At 46.4% G+C, this 18,390-nt stretch overlaps 1 protein-coding gene across 7 annotated transcripts in view; it reads right to left on the bottom strand.

The window, feature by feature from the left end:
• MARCHF3 (membrane associated ring-CH-type finger 3) overlaps nt 1-14,366 on the bottom strand; it is a 219,965-nt gene extending 205,599 nt beyond the window's left edge. For 3 of the 7 annotated variants that reach the window (XM_053292239.1, XM_053292234.1, XM_053292240.1), the window contains exon 1: nt 14,227-14,366. The gene's annotated coding sequence lies outside the window, so the exon portion shown is untranslated. Of the gene's footprint in view, nt 1-14,153; nt 14,175-14,226 lie in introns of those variants that run through there. The other 4 variants (XM_053292237.1, XM_053292235.1, XM_053292236.1 and 1 more) reach the window with 4 other exon arrangements.
• Between the last annotated feature and the right edge of the window lie 4,024 nt (nt 14,367-18,390).

Raw genomic sequence — 18,390 nt, forward strand, 5'->3', positions numbered from 1 at the left:
TTTCAAACTTTGTTTGCTATCAGACAAAACTTGGCTACATTGCATCATTCTGACCAGATAAAAGATAGCTGACCAAAAAAAGTCTGATTGCCCTGGAAAATTGGTCAAAAAAGGTGATATATTTTCTGCGAATGTCCCTATAAAAATTGCAGTCAAGTAAAAAATGAGCTGTCATTTCTATGCTTTCCATATTACAAGGGTGAAGACTCCAGTGAACCTTGGCTTGAGTTAGCCTTAAGAGGCTACAACCAGAGGCTTTAACTGCATTGGGCCTCTTGGGCACATGCTCCAGCTGTCCTCTGCACTGTCTGGCAAGCTGGGCTCTCCTGTCATTCAGCAATGATGTCACACTTACTCTTAACAGCTTCCTGTCATGCTGTCCATTCCCTACAGGCACACACACACATACACACCCCACCCTGCCGCCGAGCCCATGGTGCAATGGCAATGATCAGCATCATCCTTAATGAAGGAATTTCCTGCTTGAGCAGGAAGTCTTTGCAGCACCTACATGAGATGCTGAGTGGCCGGCAGTTACACCTTCCGTCAAAGCAAGAGGTACCTTGGAGAAAGCATGCTGAGCTTGCTATTGTTGCTGCTTCTTACAGGCAAAAAAACAAGGATGTGGGGGAGCAAAGGCAAACACCTCCTTTGTGGAGGATGGTAGAGTAAGGACCTGGCTGTTTTAAAAGACATTGGCCAACATCCTGTGCAGCGAAATGAGGGTAGTCCTGAACCACCATGACACTGCAAGCACCTAAAAAACAAACAAACCACAAAGCTTATGCGCAAACATTCTTCACACTTCCCCATGCTACTTAAATTATTTCCAATGTAAATAATGTTGCAGAAGTTCAACATTTTACATATCTGAGCATCCATTTTTAGGCCCTCGCAAAGGTGCTGGCAGTTCAAAACTACCCACGTTTCACTGCACAATATGTCAGCCAGTATAATAAGTATCTTTATTTTGCTCTTCCTGGAAACATTTAGCTTCAAAAAACCAGAGAGGGAAGAGAGCACTTTAAAGAACATGACAAAGTTTCATCATCAAAATGGGGGTGGGGGACATGCTGGAGGTCTGAGTCCCAGATCTTTTAAGTAGCTAGCAATGCTCCTGGCATTGTAATAGTCCTCAGTCCAAGTTGTAATGTTTGTTGTTTCTTTTATCAGAGATTTTCGTTTTTATTCATGAGAAGTTATTTGAAAGCTGTTCAGGCAAGATGCTCACTGCTAATAAATGTCAAAAGGGTAATCTAGCAAAACAACATTACTAAACAGGGAATTGCCTGTTGATATTGACTTTACAATTATCACGGCTAAAGAGAAGTACATAATTTATAAGGAGAAGTACATAATTCATACCCTAACCTAAAGTGTGCCAAAAGGTGCATTTTGGACAAGGCTTCTATTAATTACACTAAACAGATAAAATTTCAATTTGATTTTTTCTTTAAAATTTTGAAGAGTTATGATCATCAGTCAATCAATCAATCAATCATTATTACGGTCATAGACCAGCATAAAGTATAAAGGTGATTACATGTTAAAAGTGAGAATAGATAAAAGGTGATTACATATAAAACAGTACATATTAATACTAAAAGGACTAAAAATACTAAAAATAGTAGATAATACACCAAAAGCATGAGGGCCTAAAAGCCTGAGAAATAGTAAATGTCATAAAAATGCTGAAAGGCATTTTAAAAATCCACACACAAGGGGGGGGGGGAGGCATCAAAATGGATGTAATAAAGTTAAAAGACACAGAAGATAGAAATACATAAAAGCCTGAGTAATAAAACTGGAAAACAGCCAGATTAAAGGTTATAAAGGAACAGTAAAAAGGGAGGCGCACAAGCAATTGCAGGGCCTGCCCAGAGTCACCAAAGGTCAGATTAAGGCTGATAGGACTCACTGCCTGTCATCCGCCGACGAATGCTGATTGCAGCCCCATAGTATCTGGCGATGCTATATGTGATGGCAGGCTTAAGAGTCAGAGAGTAGCAAGGAGCTGTAGAATTGGCTCAGACGACCTGGATGCTTGCTTAGCAATGGAAGGATTAGGGAGGTACAAATGTCTCTATAGAACAAACAGTAGAGGGGAACATGCTCAGTAGTTTCGATCTGCCCTAGGCCACAGGGGCATAGTTGCTCTGCAAATGGGGTCCCTCTATAACGTCCTTCTAGCACTGCTGAAGGGAGGCCATGACAGCGAGCCAAAGTGAATGCCCTTCTGTGCTTTGGAAACTCCAGTTGGTTGAAGTACGCTGCTGGAGAAGCAGAGTATCTAAGCCCGTCACTGATATGAAATTTTGGGACACTGCTGAGATCGGTTTGGCGCTCAATGTCTATAATGCGCTGCTTGATGGTTGATTTTGCCTGATCGTAGTCCATGCTGAACAAGGTCAAGGGGGAAAGGCCCAGAGTAGCTATTTTTGACTCAACTGTCTGAATCCAGCTAGATTGGTAATCATCGTGTAGGGTTAGGGGGGCAATTGGGCAAAAGGACAGTCTGAGCCAATAACAGAGAATGGCCATCCACACCCTAGCCTCCAGCTTGATCAGGCCTGTCTCCAGGCACAGAAAGCAGTTATGAAATTTACAACATATGGCCAGAACTCCTTTGGTGTATGCAACTAAAGCCACATATACTTGATAGGGATGTGCAAAACATTTTGACATTGAAACATTTTTACTCAAAATGGGCCATTTTGAGTTCGAAACAAAACACCCTTTAAATAAAGGGCCTGTTTCAAGCTTGGAACAAAACAACCCCATTTCAATTTAAAATGTTTTGAGTGCCATTTTGAAGGCCTGTTTTCCCCTTGCTGATTGGTTTTCTTGCACTGACTTCCAATCTCCTTGCTTTTTGGTTGGCTTATCATCATCCAAATCAAGTGTTGTCATGGGCAACTGTGCCCCAATTAGCTGGGGGAGAGAGGAGGGAGTTTCAGAATTTATTCAAAAGGGACTGGAAGGCACAGAGAGAGTGAGCCCTAATGCTATGCCTCTCTTGAAGAAGATACATCAGGAGAGGAGGAAGGAATCAAGGAAGGTTTGATTTTGTAGTTTTCTCAGCACCGAGTATAATATGCTGTTCTATTGCTGCTAACAAAACTATTGGGTTTGCTGGATCTCAGATTTACAAAGCCAGAACCTGGGTGCCTGCCTTCCTTGAGTTGTGGTTTGTTGTGTCTGTGAACTAGTGTTGTGGCAAGAAATAGACAGTGGCAGCTCCCCCCGCCCCCCATTCATCATGTGTGAGTAATTCTCGGTGACTGCTGTGATGAGCTCCATGTCTGGCCTTGAGACTCATTTGTGCTTCACTCACTATTCTGGAGTGCAATCTGCATTGCAAGGTGTAATCTGTCAAAATGTGGCTGAAATTGCTTTAGCTGAGCTTATGGCTACACTTGCTGCTAAGTAAGGGTTCTGCTGTGGGGGCTCTTGCAATGCTAGGAGGAAACATAAGGAGTCATAATGATGCTGCTGCAGCACAGGCACTGTGGCTGGCAGTGGATTCTGGGTTTGATTCTTTTTTTGACTGTGTTAGAAATGTGTGTTCCATGTTGGGAGAGGCAGACTCCCTTTTATTGTGGGCTTCTGCAGTGTTTTTCAAGGGAGGATTGCAAAATGCATTGCAAATTGCAATGCAATATGTTTGTGTGTACTCTGTGAGTGCAGCTTGTTCTGGCCATAGCGAACACACGGGGAAACACAAAACACCCCATTGTTTGCCATAGGTAGCTCCTAGGGTGACCAAAGTGGGTTGGGTGGTAGGGCATGATGGGTAATACCCAGCATCCAATGCACAAAGAAATGGGCAAGTGGGAGTTTTTAAACAAAGGTTTAACCTTTCCCCCAATCCTCCATAGGATTCTGGGGGAAAGGTTAAAAAAAAATTAAAAACCGCCTGCTTTCCCATTTCTTTTGTGGGTTGAGTGGTAGGTAGCACCCATCATGCCCTACACCCAACCCACTTTGGTGACCCTAGGAGCTATCCATGGGGAGCAATGGGGTGTTTCCTGTTTCCCCATTGTTCCCTATGACCGAAGCACTCTAAACGTTTCGGGTTAATCAGTTCAACCACTGTTTTGACAAAGCATTCCAGACATTTGCATTTTGTTTCGAGCTTGAAACAAATTGCAAAGTCCGTTTCAGGCACATCCCTAATACCGGAGGATATGTCAGAGAGGACATTTTCCAAATAGCACTGCTCTGGAAGAAGTTCTGAAGGTTCCCCTCAAATCTGAGTGTGGTTTCTTAAGTAGCAGAAGGAGAAATGCATTCAGAATTGGATCCTCAGAAGTCTCCCAAATCACTCACATTCTGGATTTGAGGTTTCGGTCTGTCAATGCCAAAGAGCTCTCTCTCTCTCCCGTCCCCCCCCCCCCATTTTCATCTTTAAACAGGTTGGAACCATAATGACTGTATATCATCAAGGATACCTAAAGCCATTGGTTTAAAGCTGTTACTCAGAACATACACCTCTAATTTACACTAGCAGGGACTCCCTTGGAGATGCATTTATAGTCCCTACTATATTACTACAAATACAAAATGATCTGACATAAATGCAAACTGCCACTCCGCTCTCCATTCTCATTTTGACCCATGCTATTCTTTATATGGTAATTTTATCACAACAGCGAATATCCAAGAACTCTTAATTATCCAGGATACTTTCCCTTGCTTTCAACTTACTTAAAATAGTCTCTGCTTAGTAAACGAATTTGAATGGGGCAAGTTAAGCTGTTCTAATAATAGAATAACTAATCATGCAATCAAGTTCCAAATCAATTAAAATTAATGGGAAAGTGCTTGAAACTCTACCCAAAATTATATGATTATATGGAACACTGGCTACTAAAGTTCATCTAGCAAATTCATCCCACATCTAGTTAGATATTAACACACAGTGTATTCCCCAAATGTAAATGTGTGTCAGTGTATCTGTTGGAGTATTCTTCCCACTGTGGCAACATAAGGTTGTGGTCTGTGCTGTTGCTCTGGCACAGCAGCCAGTAAATCCCACTTCTTTGCTGAAGCTACAATATTTAGAACAGGTCAAAAGTAGCCAAAGTGCAAGTCAATGCATTTGTTAGAGGCAATGAAAGAGTTTACATTTTATCCAGAAATATCCCCTCCATTTCTGCACTGTGGAAGAGTCATAAAATTAATTTGGAGTCCAGTTTAGTGCCCACTCTTGTACACGCTTCAGTTGGCATAAAATTGTTCAAGGTCGGCATTACAGCCTCATCATATCTGTGTCAGACGACAGATGAGGCTGATGGCTTCTGCCTCAGCTGTCATCAGAGCACTCGTGAAGAACTAGCAAGCAGTCAGAGTTCTATTTTAAAGCTCCAGGTCTCCTCACTTACAGTGGTGTTAACAGCACAGGTGTCCCTCAATCAAATTCACTGGTGCTACTCTCTGGATACAGCATAGTGGCTCAGATACAAATGAGGGAGTCCCAGGTTGGATCTCACTTCTGCCGTGAACTCACTAAGTGGCTTTAAGCAAGCCACTCTCTCTATCTCAGTCCCATCTCCAATATGGAGATACTAATACCAGCCAGCCTTATAAGGATGAGGTAAGGATTACACATGCAAAAAGATGGTGTATATCCTCTTGAGCTATGTAAATGCTTTATAAAGGTAAAGCATGTTTGGTATACATAATGAAAAATATCATCCCAGGCTTCAAGAAGAAGAAAAAAACCAGTGTGTGGCTAGTTAGCAGAGCCAACCTAGATTGGAAGCTGCAACACAGAAATAATAACTAGTTATGAAATAATGAGGTCATTCACACAATCGAAAACTGTGTTCTACCCAGGTATGGGAACTGCATGTACTCCCAATTTTTGATTGTGTGGAAGCAAGGCTAGAGGAAAACCTGGGTAGTGATTGTGTGGAAGCAAGGTTAGAGGAAAACCTGGGTAGCTTTTTCTCCTACCTTGTTTCCACACAATCACTTCTACCCAGGTTTTCCTCTAACCTTGCTTCCACACAATCAAAAATTGAGGAGTACACACAGCTCCCAAACCCAGGTAGAACACAGTTTTTGATTGTATGAATGACCTCAATAACTAGCTGGCTATTTACCATTTTACAAATATGGACCTATTGATTACATGCTTAGCTAGCCACCTAATGGCACAGCAAGGAAATGTCTTGACTAGGAAGTCAGAGGTTGCCAGTTTGAATCCCTGCTGGCATGTTTCCCAGACTATGAGAAACACCTGTATCGGGCAGCAGCGATATAGGAAGGTGCTGAAAGACATCATCTCTCACCATGCGGGAGATGGCAATGGTAAACCCCTCCTGTATTCTACCAAATACAACCACAGGGCTCTGTGGTCGCCAGGAGTTGACACTGACTCGACGGCACACTTTACCTATTACATGCTTCCAGGTTCTTCACACTTGTTCTCTCATTGGTTATTTAGACTGAAAACAAATAAAGGTTAGCCTGATGGTGAAGCAGGCTGAATGCTCGAGATGAATTGTCTAGACAAATGCAGTGTCTTGCATTTGACAAGTCAAATTTACAGTATGGGATGGGGGCAGATCTGGCTTGGCAGCAGTATATTTTAAAGGTACCTAGGTATCTAAGTAGACAAGAAGTTGAATATGAGACAACTGTGTGAGACAGCTGCTAACAATCTGAGGCAGCACAAGGAGGAATCATTCCATTCTGTTCTTCACAGATCAGACCTCACTTGGAATACTGTGTCCAGTTCTGAGCCCCGCATTTTAAGGAGGACATTGATAAACAAAGATAATGGGGGGTCTGGAAACCATCTCATGAGGAATACTGGAAGGAGCAATATGGCCTGGACAATAAAAGACTAAGGGGAGATACAATAGCCACTGTATCTGTCACGTAGGAGGAGATGTTTGTTCTCTATTGCACCTTAGAGCAGGATGAGAACCTATTGCTTGCTTGCTTATTTATTTATTTATTTGATTTTTATACCGCCCTTCCAAAATGGCTCAGGGTGGTTTATAATTAAAAACAGAAATCATTAAAACCAATAACAATTAAAACAGAAATATAAATATGAACACCAATTTAAAAACATCTTAAAAAACAAACTATCAGAACAATTAAAACCTTGAAAACCAGGTTAGCATTAAAACAATTAAAAACCCTGAAAGGCCAGGCCAAACAGATGGGTTTTAAGGACTCTCTTGAAGGTCAGTAAAGATTGCAAATTTCTGCTGGGAGTGCATTCCACAGCCTGGGAGCAGCTACAGAGAAGGCCCGCCTCTGAGTCGCCACCAAACGAACCAGTGGTAACTGGAGATGGACCTCCTCAGATGACCTTAACATGCGGTGGGGATCATGTAAAAGAAGGCGCTCTCTAAGATATATCCCAAGCCGTTCAAGGCTTTAAAGGTAATTACCAGCACTCTGTATTTTGCCCACAAACATATCGGCAGTCAGTGTAACTGTTTCAAAACAGGCATAATATGGTCTCTCCAGGCTACCCAGAGACCAATCTGGCTGCTGCATTCTGAACGAACTGAAGTTTCCGGACTACGTACAAAGGCAGCCCCAAGTAGAGTGCATTGCAGTAGCCAAGCCGGGAGGTTACCAGCTAGTGCACCACTGTTTTAAGGTCATCCTCTTCAAGGAATGGGCGCAGCTGTCGAATCAGCCGAAGCTGATAGAAAGCACTCCTGGCCATGGCCTCCACCTGAGATACCAAGGTGAGGCCTGGGTCCAGGAGTACTCCCAAGCTGTGCACCTGCTCCTTCTGGGGGAGTGTAACCCCATCCAGCACAGGGAGATCTAACTCACTCCTCAGATTCTGAGCCCCCACAATGAGCACCTCCATCTTGCTTGGATTCAGCTTCAATTTGTTATCCCTCATCCAGCCCATGACTGCCTGTAGGCAGTCATTTAGAGAATGAGTGCCATTTCCTGAAGATGAAAAGGAGAAATAGATTTGGGTGTCATCAGCATACTTATAACCCCCAGCACCAAACCGCCTGATGACATCACCCAGCGGTTTCATGTAGATGTTAAAACTCATTGGTGACAGAATTGAGCCCTGAGGGACTCCATATAATAGCTCCTGTTTTGAGAAGCAACTGTCACCAAGCTCCACCATCTGGAATCTACGCAAGAGATAGGAGCGGAACTATTGCAAAGCAGTGCCCCCTATTCCCAACTCCCCCAGGCAATCCAGAAGGATACCATGGTCGATGGTATCTAATGCCGCTGAGAGATCCAGAAGAACCAGCAGAGTCACACTCCTTCTGTCGATTCCCCGGTAAAGGTCATCCATCAGGCTGACCAAGGCTGTCTCAAGCCCATAGCCAGCTCTAAAGCCAGTTTGAAATGGGTCTAGATAATCAGTTTCCTCCAAGACTGCCTGGAGCTGGTTGGCCACCACCCTCTCAATCACCTTGCCCAACCAAGGGAGATTGGACTGTAACTGTCCATCGCTAAGGGGTCCAGGGAAGGCTTCTTTAAGAGTGGTATAACCATTGCCTCCTTCAGACAGGGGGGCACCCTACTCTCCCTCAGTGATTGCTTGAAATTACAAGGAAGAAAATTTAGGCTGGACATACAGAAGAATTTCCTAACTATAAGAGCTGATCCACAGCCTGCCTCTTGGAGTGCTGGGTTCTCTGTCGCTGGAGGTTTTCATACAAAGGATGGACAGATGTCTGTCATGGGCGCTGTAGTAGTTTTCTGTGCTGATCAGGGTAGTGGGCTAGAAGATCTCCAAGGCCCATTTCCAACTCTTACATCTTTATGATTTGGGTGGTGAATGAGGTTTAGGAATGAGAGGTGCAATTTTGGGATATGGGCTTTAAACTTACCGTCTCACATCTTTTGTCAGAGATCGTGCCTCTTTAGGGAGCAACCTCTTTAGGGAGCCTGCATGAAACATACCATCCTCTGGTAAAAGAGGAAGCTCACCATGTACAGGGCAAAGACTAGTCTTTGTATTCCAAGCACTGAAAAGGCTAAGGCTTTGCCTGGGGACAGCACTTTATCCTTACATCCATCCATATACCTCAAGTGGAGGCAGGGTCAGGTCATCGGTGTGGTAAGATGAGGCGGTGGCCTCAGGCACTGGTGCACCAAGGGGTGGTAAGTGCGAGCCACCCACCTGCCTACCACAACCCACAGTGTGTTTCTCTTCGTGCCTGGGGCCAGTGCTCACATCACCCTACCCTCCTTGCTGGCTCCACCCCACCCCACGCTTTATCATGGCCAGATGCTGCCCCTCGTCCCCTTGCACGGGTCTCATCTTTGCTGAGCTGTTACAGCTCAAGCTCTTCATGCTGACTAGCTTGGCAGCACTGTCGTTGGCCCCCCCAAAATGACCTTTGGAGAGGCCAAAGACAGCCAAGCCAGTCAGTGTGAAGAACGTGAGCTGGGAGTAGCCTAGCACAGAGCCCACCAAAGGTGAGGCCAGCACAGGGGCAGCATCTGGACATGCTGAAGTGCAGGGCAGGGTGCAGCCAGTGAGGAGGGTGGGGCAAGTGAGGAGGGTGGGGCAACCTAAGTGCCAGCTCCAGGTGCAAGGAAAAACATGCAGAGGGTGGGGCAATGAGGAAGTGGGGTGGTGGTGTCTCTGGCCCAGGAGGTGGGGGTGGCGGCTGGTTGCTGTTGCTTCAGCACCCAAGGCCACTGAGCCAGCTCCAAGTGGAGTCCATGGTGGGGAAAAGATTTGAACCCAAGCCTCTCAAGAACAGATGTTATATTTGATAGTATATAATTCAGACTCCTTAGGCTTGCTTTTATAGGAAAAGGTGAGATATACAAAATAAATATAAGTGCTGATATTCAGAGCCACCTAACACGGACACAGCGCTAGCCCCTGCGCTGTTCTGCACTTCCCCAAAGCACGGGCAGTCTTGTGTGCGAACGCAAATACTTTTGAGAGCCATGCTCTGGAAAGGCTTTATCAGAGCAGAAACATGTTTCTTAACCATCAGCGACATGTTTCTTCTAACAGAGCAGGAAATGGATTTGTTCTGGAGTGTGGGCAAGCTCCAAAAAATATTTGTGCGCTTGCACAGGACTGCCCCCTGCACCGTGGGGGCAACACAGAGCAGCACCAGGACTAGGACTGCAAGAGTGCTCCTGTTAGGACGGCCCGCGTTAGGCTGCTGTATTGAAGTCAGTCAATATTCCTGACTTCAAGTCTATTCCCCCCACCCCGGGAAAGCAACAAGATGCTCTCGCCAGAAATGTATCAAGATGGATTAAAGTATACCATAATTGTATTTTTATAATTTTGCATCAGTGCTTACATTCTAATATGCTTTAAAGGCTCATCAGGAAACCAAACATACTTCTGAGATTTAGACCAGTTTTGGTCCTCTGAATGACTGACAAGAATTCTTGGCTATCATTAGAGTTATATCCCGACAGACATCAGAAGGCTAGGTTGCCAACCAAAAACCTCAAGCTTGGTTTCATCACATTCAAGTTTAAAGACCAATACTAGAATGTTTTGCAGCAGCCTTTCTAAATGTATGTGATGAAATACACTTATATATTCTCAGAATATATGCCCCCCACCCACCCCAATACATAGGAATGAGACAGCTTCTGAAAATACCAAAGCATAAAAAACAAACAAGCAATGATCTCAAACACACATGCCCTTTAAAAATTAATTATATGTTTAGGCAGCTATAGGGACTAAATCTGAAATCAGCTCTGTACAATGGATTCACCTATCATAACGGTGAGATAAACACCAACACTCTTTGTACTTAAGATACTGTATCTCCATAGCTAAAGCCCCAGATTTTCTTTCATTCCTTTTCATGGTTATACAGCCAGCAATTCAAATCCTCAGAAAGCATTTTCAGTTTTATGCTACAAGTAATGGTAGCTAAGATTCAGATGTTTTCTTTTAATGGCTTAGCTACACACTTTTGGACAATGAGGGTCTTTCCACGTGCCATGATTTTCTCCAGATGACTCTTGAAACAAGGTTGAAATAAGTAAAGTGTGCCACCGAGTTGGTGTCGATTCCTGGTGACCCCAGAGCCCTGTGTTTTTTCTTTGGTAGAATACAGGTGGGGTTTACTATTGCCATCTCCCGCGCAGTATGAGATTATGCCTTTCAGCATCTTCCTATATCGCTGCTGCCCGATATAGGTGTTTCCTATAGTCTGGGAAATATACCAGTGGGGATTCAAACCGGCAACCTCTGGCTTACTAGTCAAGTCATTTCCCCACTGCACCAGGGAAATAATATTATGCCAGCATGAACTCCATGTCCTGTTCTGGAGATATTTGTGCTGTTTCCCAGAACTTTTTTACAGAGCATTCCAGCAAAATATGCAGTTATGGGATACACTTGATCCATCCCTCAGTAAACAAGACCATTGTACTTATTTTGCTCTAGTGATGGCCCTTATGCAAATACAACAGGCACCAACTGTGTCATGATGGCATAGACACTGTCCAAGTTCTTCTCCCACCTGTGTAACCATACCATGTAAAATTCTTCCTTACATTAAAAAGAAAAAAGATCTGGCCTCCACTGTTCTCCACCCCATTCTCCCCAGTTTGTGCAGTACATTTGTTCAACACATATATACTAATCATTAAAGGGTATCCACTTTGCACAACTCTTTCCATAATTTATTTATTTATTTATTTGATTTCTATACCACCCTTCCAAAAATGGCTCAGAGCAGTTTACACAGAGAAACAACAAATAAATAAGATGGATCCCTGTCCCCAAAGGGTTCACAATCTAATGCAAAGACAATCTAATGCAAATCACAATGGTATCAGATGGTGTAGCTAGTGCAATGAAAGAGCCAGAAGTGCAAGCAATATTTTCTCCATCCAAAATCCAACAGGAGGGAAAAACCTCCAGTCTGGAAAGGGTCTGAGCAACAAAGCCAATGTCAGGGGTCATCACTGGGCAGCTGCAAGAAGTCCATCACCAGTGCCACTGCCAGTCCTCTCAGCCAAGAGAGCCACCTGGCTATTACCTCCTTCCACTCATCTCAACCCGGGTAAGCTCCACTATGAATTGGGCTATGGAGTCATCCAGGTAGGAGGTGGCCATGGAGAACAGTTTGCCAAGGGACCTCTGAAACCAACTCTGGGTCTGAATTTTCCCATAGTACCCACTGGAGAAACATTAAAATCATGGTGGCTGAACACTCCACCTTAATTCCTCCCGCCTTACAGTTCTCAGCATGCAAGTATTGCTCCTAATTAATGAACTTGTTCAGGACTATCCTAATATCTATGTTTTCAGTTCCCATCAACAGCACATTCAAGCAAGGTTTCCTGCTGTAGACACCAGTTCGCTTGCACCAATTTGGACTATCAGTTTGATAAGGAAAACTCCAAGCAGCATTTCATTTGGTATAGAAGACTATGTACAATTAGATAACTCATAATTGCCGAACAAGCTCAAAATAGCCCAAACAAACTAACCACTAAGAGAAGCCTGTCATTAAAAACAATTTGGCAGGAACCCCAACAAAAACTTGATTTTCCAGGATGCTATCACAGTTCCTTCAATTCTTAAATCACTGGCTGACATCCAGACTAACTTGCTGAATAGTACTACTCTAGGAGTAATCTAGAGGGCTCCTAAATTTCAGTAGGAACTTCCTCTAGTAAATTTAATCAGGATGTCAGCTACTGTTTCCAAGGCTGCAATCCTAAGCATGCTTAGAAACAAAGCTCCACTGAAAAGCAGCATGTTTTATTTCCACTTCTCCTTTCCTAGAACTGAAGGGAAGCTATGGCTTTTTTGCTAGCCTTCCCTGGATTCCTCAGATTTGGCTATACATGTTGTGTTTTAACAGATGGGCAGGGCGGCAGACTGTGAGCTGTAAACCAGCAAGCAGTGTGGAATCTGCACTGAATGATATTGAACTGAAGGCTCGTAAAGTTCACGGACACAGGCAGACTCAGACTTGTACATGATTACACAGAGGGGAACACACACATAGAGCATAGCACTAGCCAGCCCCTCCCCATCCCCCAGCTGCCCAGGAGAAGTTCAGGACTTGGCATTTGGAATTACATTCTTCACACACACATTATAGCCCCTCATCTGGCATAGACAAAGAAAACAAAAACAACACATCCACATTATTTGCCCTTGGCAAGAAACTAATTCTAACGCAAGCAAGCAGACACAGGAATACATACTTGACACTGACACTAGCATTGCCATCAAGAATTAAGTTTTACATAAAGGTTCCAAAATCTGGCCAATGTCATCAAATTATATCTGAGAAGAAGAGCAGGAGGTGGCGGGGGGGGGGGGGGGGAGACATGCTCACATACTGAAATGGGGTAGGAATCTATTTTCCATGGTGGGGAGGGGGCTATTCTTAGCTTTCACTATTCTAGGATGAGAGGAAAAGATGGGTTGGTAATTTAGCCTGAGCAATCCAGGCTTTATTAGTTTGTGTGCTTACAACTAAATTGTTGCCATGGTATGTGTATATTAAAATTGTGTACAAACACAAATATATAGCAACTGCACCCCGCATTATAATGTGTGTTCATGCTTTTTTAGATAATCTGTATTATACATATGCCCAGTTTCACAAGCCTTCTGTTTAATTAGTTGCATCTTTACGGTGGTGGTAATTACCACCTTGTTTGCTCACCCACCACTGGATGAACCTCCCTGTTTTGCCCTTTGAGTCTCAGCGACAAAAACCAAACACTGTCGTCATGATCAGGGTCGAGACATCGCTTTGCAGAAGTTTTTATCCTTTAGACACACTCCCCCCCCCCCATTTCAGCGATACCGTTTATTTTTAAAAGCAAGACATTGTCCGTTTCCTCACGGGGGGGGGGGAGGTAATCCTCCTAGGCAAGTTTTAGGCAAAATAGTTCTGGCAAACAGATGGGGAGAGAGACCCAAGGTAGCCTAAATGGTCAGTTGGCACTTCCCGTATTCCCTGGAGAGGCAGGGAGTGAAGGCGAGTTCCGTGTTCCCCTTACAAGCCCTTCTTTTTCTCTCTTCCCCCTCCCGCCCGGCAACCCCGAAACAGCCCACTGGCACCAGCAGAGGTGGAAGAGAAGTTTGAGGAACGGTTAGCGGCACATCCCTTCTCTCCTATTGCGGGTCCCAGCAGAAGCTCCGGTCTGACACCACAACGTCTAAGAGCCAGCCATACCGTCTGCACGTCCAGAGAGACTGCCCGGCGGTCCCCCCCTGGGGAAAGAACAGCGCTTGAGACAGGAACTCACCCTCCTTTTGTGCCTCCTCCCGTTTGCCTCGCACACCCCCCTGCTTATTCCTCTGGAGGGGTCCCACTTCTCAGTGCGTAGCTTTCCCGGCTCGCGAAATGCCTAACGCGCTGGGCAGCAGCATATTTGCCCAAAGCAAGGTTCAGGGACAGGAGGGAGGGAGGGGGGAGGAGAGGCAGCGCCAGAGTCCGTCTCCCCCCACTCTCTGACAATTCATTGACCTGCTGCTGCTGCTGCTGCTGCTGAGCACCAGCCCAGGCTACAGAGGCAGACAAGCCGGCAGAGGAGGGGGCGTGGCCAGCGCTCCTGACTGGCAGACACCGCTTCTCTCCTTGCCTCGCTACAGACGGGATGGGCGGGCACGCAAAGGGCGGGGGAGAAGCTGCAGGACAAAGGGTGGCTGGGATGTTGGGATTGGAGACCCCTGGTGGACAGAGGCTAGAAGCGCACCGCGGATGTCCTGTTAACGGAGATCTCCAGGCTTGGAGCAAAGAAGGCAGTCCTACCCCCAAGGGAGCGGCTGTTGTTGCTGCCCGGTTGAGTGAAGCTTCTTCCATCCCTGGGATCAGAAAGCGCAGCCACAGGTCCGAGGTGCAGATTGCATACTTCGTTCAAAGATAGACGACGCGCGTTTCTTTTAGAACTCAACTTCTTGGGTCTGGCTGAGTACTTTGGAAAAATATGTTGACGGGGATTTTTTGTTTTTAAAAGTCAATGGGCTATTTTGCAACAAAACGATTCCAAGCAATTTGCCTTTAAAATGCAAAATGGTGGGGCGGGAAGGAGGATGTCCCTTTGACGTTTGATTATGCAGCCACAACCCGAGAATCTTTGCTGAAGTGGAATTCCCTGAAATGGCAACCTACGAATGGCACTCCAGGATACCTGCTGTGCTCAGGAGCTATTATCTTCTCTGTTATATAATATAATCTATATAATTATTTCACTAAGCCGGCCGGAAATGCGTGGGGATGCATGGGGATGTTTGGTGGGCGGAAATGTGGCGGCAGAGGTAGGCCCAGGCCCGGTTGCCTGGGCGGGGGGAGAGGGGGGGCAGAAGTGGGGAGGCAGCGGCGAGGAGGGGGAAGCAGTGGCGGCAGTGGTGGGGAGGAGAGACGGCTGGGCCTGGCCCGGGCTGGCCATGGTGAGGAGGCAGTGGCAGCGGGTCCAGGCCGGCCATGGTGAGGCAGCGGCTGGGCTGCCAGGAAGAGGCGGAAGGCAGCAGAGGCCTGGCAGAGGTGAGAGGAGGCGGGCAGCGGAGCCACGTCCGAGAGGAGCCCAGCTGGCCGCAGTGAGGAAGTGGCAGTGGCGGGTCCGGGCCAGCCGTGGTGACGCGGTGGCTGGGCCACCAGGAAGAAGAGGGCAGCGGAGGCCCGGCAAGGGTGAAAGGAGGCAAGAGGAGCCAGGCCGGCCGTGGTGAGGATGTGGCAGCAGCCGTGGGTCTGGGTCGGCTGTTGTGAGGTGGCGGCTGGACTGCCAGGAAGAGGCAGAGGGCAGTGGAGGTAGACAGCGGAGCCACGCCCGAGAGGAGCCCGGGCGGGCCCCGGAGCCGCACTGTGCCCAGCGGGCAGAGAAGGAAAGCGTGCTAGCGGCGCAGACCTGGGCAGAAGGTTGAGGGGAGGTCAGGAGAGACTGGAGCAGAAGGTGGAGGGAAGGGGGAACCTCCAGCCCCAAAGAGTGCACAGATGTTTTGTGCGGGGTTGTCTAATATAATAATATCCATATAATTAATTCCTGTGGATGGACCAGGCGGATGTGTGGGGATGTGACACGTCACGCCCCTGGAAGCCGCGACCAGTGGTGGGCCCAAAGGGGTGGACCCCTGGCCTGGGAGGAAGAGGCGGGAGGCAGCAACGACTAGAAAAAATGGTAGCAGCGATGAGGTGGGTGGAGGTTGGAGAAGGGGGCAGGAGGCAGTGGTGGTGAGGACAAATAATGGCGGTGGTGGACAGCAGCCCCACGAGGTAGCCTGGTGGCAGTGGCGGCGTGCTCTGGCAGAGGAGGTGGGCGGGCAAAAATTGCAGGGAGCGAGGGAGCCCGGCAGGGATGGAAAGTGCTGCCGGGGAGTGGGGAGGGAAATTTGCTGGTGGCGAGAAGAGAATGGGGACCTCTGGAACGACGCGGAATGGACTGGAGTGGAAAGGAGGGGGGAAGCAGCGGGGAGAGAAAGCAGTGGAGCCCGGCTAGGCAGAGACAAACTAGCGGTGCAGATGCTATTCACTGGGTCTGCTAGTTTCTATTATTTCTGTCCCCAAAGGGCTCATACAATCTAAAATGAAACATAGGGTAGACTCAAGCAAAAGCCACTGAAGGGATGCTGTGCTGTGGTTAGTGCCAGCTGCTCTCTGGCTCTTAATAAAAAGAGACTTGCCACTTTCGAAGGTACCTTAGTTAGGTACCTCTAAAAGCAACCTACCTAGTACTTAAGAATCAGGTGCATGCATCACCCACGTTTAAAGCAAGGCTGTTTGGGATGTGAAGAAGTGTGTGCAGGAACCAAATAAGTAAGCAGCAAAACATATAGAAAGCCACCTAATGGTGCAGCAGGGAAATGACTTGATTAGCAAGCCAAAGGTTGCGGGTTTGAATCCCTGTTGGTATGTTTCCCAGACTATGGGAAACACCTATATCAGGCAGCAGTGATATAGGAAAATGCTGAAAGGCTTCATCTCATACTGCACGGGAGGAGGCAATGGTAAACCCCTCCTGTATTCTACCAAAGACAACCACAGGGCTTTGTGGTCACCAGGAGTCGACATCGACTCGACAGCACACTTCACCTTTACTTTAAAACATATAGAACATTTCACCCACCATTATGACTGCATTTAGCATCATGAGAAAACTAGAAGATATGAAATTAGGGAAACATTTGCTGTCACAGAGCAGTCCCAAACCAGAAAAATTCTATTGATTCAGCTACTTTGTTGCTCTACCTATCAATTTATGTTAATTTAGAGTAGTAGTTATAATAATGACCAGTAGCAGCCTGTATGGGCAGAGCAAGAGGGCAGTAAACAAGCTGCAAGTGTGGCCTGTTCCCACTTCCCTCTCTCCAACTTGGCTGCCTCGTTCTGCCTTGCGTTCCCCACCATTGTGCTAAACCCAGGTTGGGGAGCTAGGTGGATGATCAGCCCACACAGGTTAACACAGCAGCGGGGGAGGTGGGGCAGAATGAGGAAACCGAGGCAGGGAGAGGGGAGTGGGAATGAGCCACACCTGTGGCTTGTTTACTGCCCCCATGCTCTGCCCATATGGGCCATGACTACTAGGAACAACTTTATTTGTTGCAGCCTGTCCCATTGCAGCTGTTCTCTGGGTGGCTCACAAAGCTGATGTTCTTTAAAGGTAATTAGCATTTAGGAAAGATTTGTGTCTTGGTAGCCTAATTTAGTCTGTACTTGCCCATGGCAAATGGGTGACATGAAGGTTACCTCTCTGCACAGAATTCAGCCAAGACAGGTTTACTGCACAACATCACAAATGCAGCATCGTGAACATTAGTGGTAGGGTAACAAACTCCAGTCTGAACTGGATCCAGCTTATGCTAGAAGTTCACAGATACTCCCAGTTCAGTCTGGAATGATGCATTTGGATGACAGGGTGGTTCTCCTTCTGCCACTGGCCCAACTGCCATGCACTGAAAGGGTCCCTGCTCACACTCTCTCCTCCAAGGGGCTCAACTCACATAATTTGCTTGCAACTAGGAAGTGGAACTTCCTTGGCAAAAGCAAGATTCACAGATCAGAAAGGGACCACTGTGGAGGCAGCAGCAACCACATCACAAGTTTGAGGAAAAGGAAACCTTGGGGAAGAATTCTGTCCTCAAACCACATCCTATGTGTCAACCCTGCAGGAGACAAAAGAAGAAAACGATTTTAATCACCAGTGGCCCAGTCTCACATTGTCAATATGAGATGGTTGCCTGTAGCACACAGCCAGAAGCAGATCCCTCCCTGGCAGCAGGTGGCTTTAACTAGGATATTCCCCATGTTGATACACTCACCTCTATCCAGTAAGGCTGGTGTGTTCATGAAAACAGGCTTCTCTCTGTGGATCACCTGTAGATCACGACTTGTGTGCACATAAAGATGCTGCACATGGCTTCTACTCAACCATACACAGTACTTAGAATTGCACATGGTGGTACCTGTGAGACTGGGG

This window comes from Hemicordylus capensis, chromosome 2 (assembly GCF_027244095.1).
Source record: "Hemicordylus capensis ecotype Gifberg chromosome 2, rHemCap1.1.pri, whole genome shotgun sequence".
Classification (NCBI taxonomy): Eukaryota; Metazoa; Chordata; class Lepidosauria; order Squamata; family Cordylidae; genus Hemicordylus; species Hemicordylus capensis.